Source organism: Pelodiscus sinensis, chromosome 21 (assembly GCF_052426305.1).
Source record: "Pelodiscus sinensis isolate ZL-2025 chromosome 21, ASM5242630v1, whole genome shotgun sequence".
NCBI classification, from domain to species: domain Eukaryota; kingdom Metazoa; phylum Chordata; order Testudines; family Trionychidae; genus Pelodiscus; species Pelodiscus sinensis.
Window position 1 is genome coordinate 12,788,799 of NC_143072.1, and position 6,000 is coordinate 12,794,798.

General features: G+C 49.2%; 1 protein-coding gene across 3 annotated transcripts in view; it reads right to left on the reverse strand.

The window, feature by feature from the left end:
* The window catches only part of DTX2 (deltex E3 ubiquitin ligase 2), a 62,183-nt gene extending 56,502 nt beyond the window's left edge, over positions 1-5,681 (reverse strand). For 2 of the 3 annotated variants that reach the window (XM_075904959.1, XM_075904958.1), the window contains exons 1-2: positions 5,607-5,681; positions 4,903-4,966 (exon numbers count right to left, since the gene is read on the reverse strand). The gene's annotated coding sequence lies outside the window, so the exon portion shown is untranslated. The remainder of the gene's footprint in view (positions 1-4,902; positions 4,967-5,606) is intronic. The other variant, XM_006117230.5, reaches the window with a different exon arrangement.
* Positions 5,682-6,000: the final 319 nt, after the last annotated feature.

Below are 6,000 nucleotides of genomic sequence, written 5' to 3' on the forward strand. Positions count from 1 at the left end.
ATCTTTCGAAAAAGCAGATCGTTTTTTCGATGCACTTTTGCTGTGTGGACGCTCTCTTTTGAAAGAAGTTTTTCCGGAGCTCTTCTAGAAAAGCTTCTTCCAAAAGAAGCCTGCAGTCTAGACACGGCCCCATACTCCTTGCAGTTCAGAAACCCCAAAGGGAAGATCAAACAACCTGCCCTGCTGCTATGCCTGGTGTTTGCCAAGCTCCACCACAACTCAGATACAATTCTAAATTCCCAGCAGAATGAAACTACAGGAGCAACAGGGGCATTACCATGACCATCACCCATTGTTAAGGCTCTCTGCAGGTGCCAATGGAGACACCATGAGGCCACACAGTTAGAGAGAGATCTCAGGTACTTGTGCTGTTCCTGGGCACCGTAGGCCAAACTGGATCCAGCCTGATCCCACCTAGAGCAGCTGGGTGAAACTTACTAGGATCACATCAGTTTTCTTCATCGAGTTTAAGGCCAGGAGGGACCATTCTGATCACCTGGTCTGACCTCCTGAATAATGCAGGCCAGTGACTCTCACTCAGTGCCTTCTTCATCAAGCCCTTACTTTCCACCTGAACTATAGTAGATCCTGCAGAAAGATACCCAACCCTGGCACCATGTGGCTCAGGGGAATGTGATTGGCCTGTATCCAGACTTGACCCAGTATTCATGGGAGCAAAATGGGAAGGCCAATCAAACTTTAGCTCTGGCCTAGGAATCAGGAGACCTGGGTTCTATTCCTAGCTCTGCCACTGACCTACAGTGTGACCTTGATCAACACACTCCTCTCTCTGTGCCTCTGTTTCCCCTCCTGTCCTTTGCCCATTTGGACTATAAGCTCTTTGGGGCAGGGACTGTTTCTTACTGTTTTTGTCCAGTGCCAGCACCACAGGCAAACAGAACCAGTAAGGGAACCAGCCAGAATGAAGGGTCAGAAATCCTGAGCAATGAGGACAGAAGATGAGACTGAAGTATTTTGGTCACTTCTAGGGTAGTATTTGTGTCTGTGTTTCTCTTTGCCACTAGAGACATCCACAATGACAGGTAGCTAGACTGACTGCCAAAAGAAATTAAGAAATAAACTCTGATCTCTAAACATTTGGAATCCCTCCTTTCAAAAAACCATATTAAAGAGTGGGAAATCCCTCTGACGGAGAATGAAATGAGATACAACACGTCTCCCCCGGTGTGGGTAAATCTATTTCAGGCATGACACTGGGTAGGAATTCTGAGCTGTGTGCGGCATGGTCATTTGTATGCTGTCCACGGAGGCTGTGGGATAATTTTTTTCCCACTTGAGTGTGGCCTGGTCTTGCAAGAGCGTGGGGAAAACTGAGCCCAGAGAGCCACCAGGTTTTTGCTTACATCTCCACTCATTTCCCAAAGATCTCTCTAGATTGCAGTCACAGGGTGCCACTGCAGCTTGCGTATATGTCCTGAGCTAACTTTAATCTAGGTAGCTTGCATCTTGGAATGGTGAAGCTATTTCACCATGGGCAGGACAAGCCCACCTAGCCCACTGGACTAGGTTAGGGTTATCCATGCTGAATCCCGCATTGCTGTGACTTCGCCGGGTCAATACCCGAGCGATCTAGATTAAAGCTAGCTTGGGTGTATCTACTCAAGATGCAGTCACACCTTGTGATTTGTATGAACATACCCATTGAGAGAACACCTCTCCAGACTGAGTAGAACTACACCAGGGAGTGCAAAGTAACAGGCTCCAGCATCCATTACAAAGGAGAAATCAGACTAGTGGGGTTCCCTGTTTGCTGGATTGAAGACCAACTCCCACTGGCAGGTGAGCCCTTGTGTCATTTACATCACCTCAAATAACACAACCTTCCATTGTGGCACATGCCAATCAGAAGCATAGTGAGAGACACAGGGGCATTACGAAGACACAGCATACCACAAGCATGGATGCTTCGGAAGAAACAAACATCACATTGCTCATATCTGCTTGCATAAATACCACTGAGCATTTATAATCATCCATCAATAATTCCCTACCTACAAGCTTCCTGTACAGACCTAAATCTCATGCTGACAAAATACCAAGAGGAGTTTTTGAGGTAGACATGCAGATGCGCGCGGATACTAGAGAAAGTGTTAGCAGCAAACGCAGTGCAAACCTGCAGAAGGAAGTCATGCAGCCTGATGTAAGAAAGAACGGGACTGCAGGCTAGTTCTCCAGACTATGCAATCAGAGTACTTTCACACACATTTAAAAAATTAAGACTGCAACATGGCTCAAGGTTATCAGGATGACTTTTCAGCTCCAGAGACTTTTCAGTATTATCACAAAGCGGTTAGTATTTACAGAGAAGACTCAACCAAGAGCAAGAGATATTATGTCTACACTTACACTGTGAGCCAGGAGCACAAGTCCCTTGCTTGTGTACCTGCTTGTACTAGTTCCATAAGATCGATGATGAGAGTAACTAGCCATGCAACCATGGTAGCCCGGGCAGCGGGAGCAGAGTCACAGCTGAGCTGTGCCAAGCCAAATACACCCCCATGGGTTTAGCAAGCAAGGGAATCACACCCTTAGCTTGTAATGTAGATGTAGCTTAATACAGAGAGTTGCCCTGAGATCACACTACTTTAGAGACTGGCCTGAAAAATACTAAATTCTCTAAACTACTAATGAAGCTAGGGGGAGCTGAACACATTCAGCACCTCGTAGGATCAGACCCTTAGTCAGGAAGGTTTGCACTGAAGAAACAATGTCAACTCAAGACTGGCCAACCCTCCTTATACACAAGTTTATATGTACCCAATGCCCACAGAAATGCTTCCATTCCTTTATTTTCATTCCAATGGCAAAGGTTTTTAACACAGATATTTCAGGAGACTGTTCAAATGCAAAACAAGAAACAATTGCTTTTAAGCAAACAGTCTCCTGGGGGGGAAGGGTTTCCAATGAGCTCCTGAAAGTGAAACTGAATAAAAGCCAAAAAGTGAAACTTAGCTCAACCAGTATTTAGTGCCCAGGCCAAGAGAATCACAAAAAACAATCAGCACAAACAGCTAAAAGAAAATTAGATTTTCATCACAAGTTCCATTTTAGTGAATCAAATGCTCTTTGTAACATAGGTAAGAGACTCTGGTTGGAAATATTAAGAAGCCGTCAGCATCCTTTTAAAGAATCAGGCTCAGAAATTACTGTTTATATGGTAGAGCCATAGAAAGAGCACAACTAGTGAGAAAGAGGGATGTGGTGGTTAGGGCACTATCCTGACACTTAGGAGATGCGGGCTCAATTCCTTTCTCTGACACAGACCCCATGCACGACCCTGGGAAAGTTACCCTCTCTGTTCCTCAGCAGTATCATGGGGATAATACAACAAGGAGTCAGTCATATGGAATGTTAAAGACTAACAGATTTATTAGGGCATCAGCTTTCATGGGTAAAACCCAATTCATCAGATGAATTGGAATGGAAATTACAGAGGCAGGGGTGTGTGTGTGTAGCTATATATAGAAAGAAGGAAGTTACTTATCAAGTGGAAGACCAGCATTAATGAGGCAAAATCAGTCAAGATGGATGTGGCTCACTCACAGCAGTGAAAATGGGACTGTGACACTTTTGAAAAGTTAACCCCAAGTCAAAACTAATCTAACCCCTCTCATTTCCCTAAAAGGCAGCTTCCACTGAACTTCTTCCAAGTAGCTGAGCAAAGTGTTTTAAAAGATGCAAGATTAAAAACATCTTTAGGGCCTAAACATGTCATAACTTGAGAGAATGAAAATAAACTGAGCTCATAAGGGGTCACCATCAGCTTCAAATCCCATCAGTCAGAAAGAGCTTTTTACAAGGAACGAGCAAAGGCTGGGCCACACACGCTCTCTCTCTCTCTCTCTCTGATGATTTCATTAAGTCAGCACAAACCCTCTGCAAGCTAAATTCACATCCGCCTCACAATGTGGATATCAGCTTATGAGGTGTTGACTGTAAGTTATCTTGCAAGGAAGCTGCACAGATTTGGTTCAGCCTGGGCAATTTCCAGGTATGGACCGGGCCGTAGCGGAAAGATGACACACACAACCGGCTTAGCTTCAGCCGTCACAAACCCAAGCATGGGTCAGGCAAAGCTATGACCTACACAAGTGCAGCTTACCCCATTCCAAACAACTGCCCACATGATGCAGCTTTGCCCATCCCTGGAGTTTGCACTGGTGCAGCTATCTTCTGTTTTTACTGGTTGTGCATTGAGGGCACCTTGTGCACAGTTTCCAGACTTTCCCTGTTGTATGTGGGTTTTTTTTTTTTTTCACACAGCAATGGGGGAGGGCGAAACATTTTTAAAAATAGGAGCATGTGATTTTTAACCCACACACATTGGCAGGAAGTCTTGGGCAGGTGTGTGATCTGAAACTATTACTCATTTTTTTTAAAAACCAACTATCTTTAATTAGTGCCACTTTCAACTCTGGTAATAGTTATTTGGGAATGAACTAAGTGGGCTGAGTCTCCCCATGCACTTTAGGAGGTGTCTGCCACTAGCACCTGCCAGAGACCAGGGTCATATGGGAGTGGAGACAACAGATTTTGAAAATGAAAGCAGTGATGCTGAATTGGACACCCCCCTCTGCAAGGGGGAATAACTGACAGATGGTTTGCAAAGGTGGGTGTGCCACGCTAGAGAGGGCTGAAAATGGCAGCCACTCACCGTTGTGTAGTGAGGGAGATAGAGGGGATACTATAGTATCCCAGCTGGGCACTGCAAGGAGGGGCAATGAGAGCCCCAGAGCTGGACAACCCTGTCAGATCAGAGGGAATGGGGTGACTGAGGCAGGGAAGAAAAAAAATTATGGATACCAAAGTGGAAGTTACATTTCCAGGTCACACAGAGTGCACATGCGAAGCACCCCCCAGAATAATGAGAAATGACCAAACCTGAGGAGTGGTCCAAGTGCTAGGCACAGACAAGTCGCCTGAATTTGCAGCGATGCACTTCTCGCTAGGAAAAGGAAGAAACGAAGGGAGCCAGTTACTCCCGGCCAAACCACGAGGGGAACCCCAAGTTACACCGCCCATCACCTCCTATCACCTGACAGAGATACCCCCAGCCAGCAGACTTTGGTTAGCTCCCCTCCCCCCCACAACACACACCTCGGATTCTCCCAGTGACCAGACCTCACGGTCCCACCCCCCAACTCCAGACCCAGACCCCTTGGCCACCCCCCCAGAACCACACCCCCCAGTCACCCCCTGTTTCCCACTGCTCCCCGGGGCCAGATCCCACGGTCACCCCCTCTCGCCCCAGGCCTGACCCACGGTCACTCCCCTGCCCCTCGGGCCAGACCCCACGGTCACACACACACCCTGGGCTAGACCCCACGGTCACTCCCCCCAGGTCCAGACCCCACGGTCACTCCCTCTCCCCCCCCCCGACCCAAACCCAGACCCCACGTCACACTCTCTTCTCCCCCGCCCCCACCCAGACCCCCCCCAGCCACGGTCACACCCCCCTGACTCCCACACCCAGACCCCACGGTCACACCCTCTTGCCCCCCGACCAGACCCCAGTCACCCCTCCCCCACGCCCAGAGCCCACAGTCACCCCCCCGCGCCGTTCAGAGGCCCGGGGCGCCCCTCACCGTGACGCCGGGCGCCGCTCCGGCCAGCGCCGGGCAGGAGACAGCAAGAGCTACTGAGGGCAGCGCCTTCCTTCCCAGCGGAGACAGCAGGCCCAGCGCGCATGCTCCCTCCGCGCGGGGCAACCTGGGACTTGTAGTCCTGGCCGGCTTCCCCCCGTTCCGCCTCTAACTTGGACTTTCCCTGCCCCGGACTCAGCAGCAGTCACCGGCCCGGGCCTCTAGGGGGCTGCCCCAGCTCCGCCCCACCCCAGCTTTAGGAGTTTTACTGGGGGTCCCCATAACCCCCTAGTGCTGGGGTCTGCACTTCCAGGCCCCCTCCTGCCACTCCATGTCCCAGCCCAGCTGCTGCTTCTCATGCCCTTTGCTCTGGCGGTGCAAGAGCCTTCTCCTATGC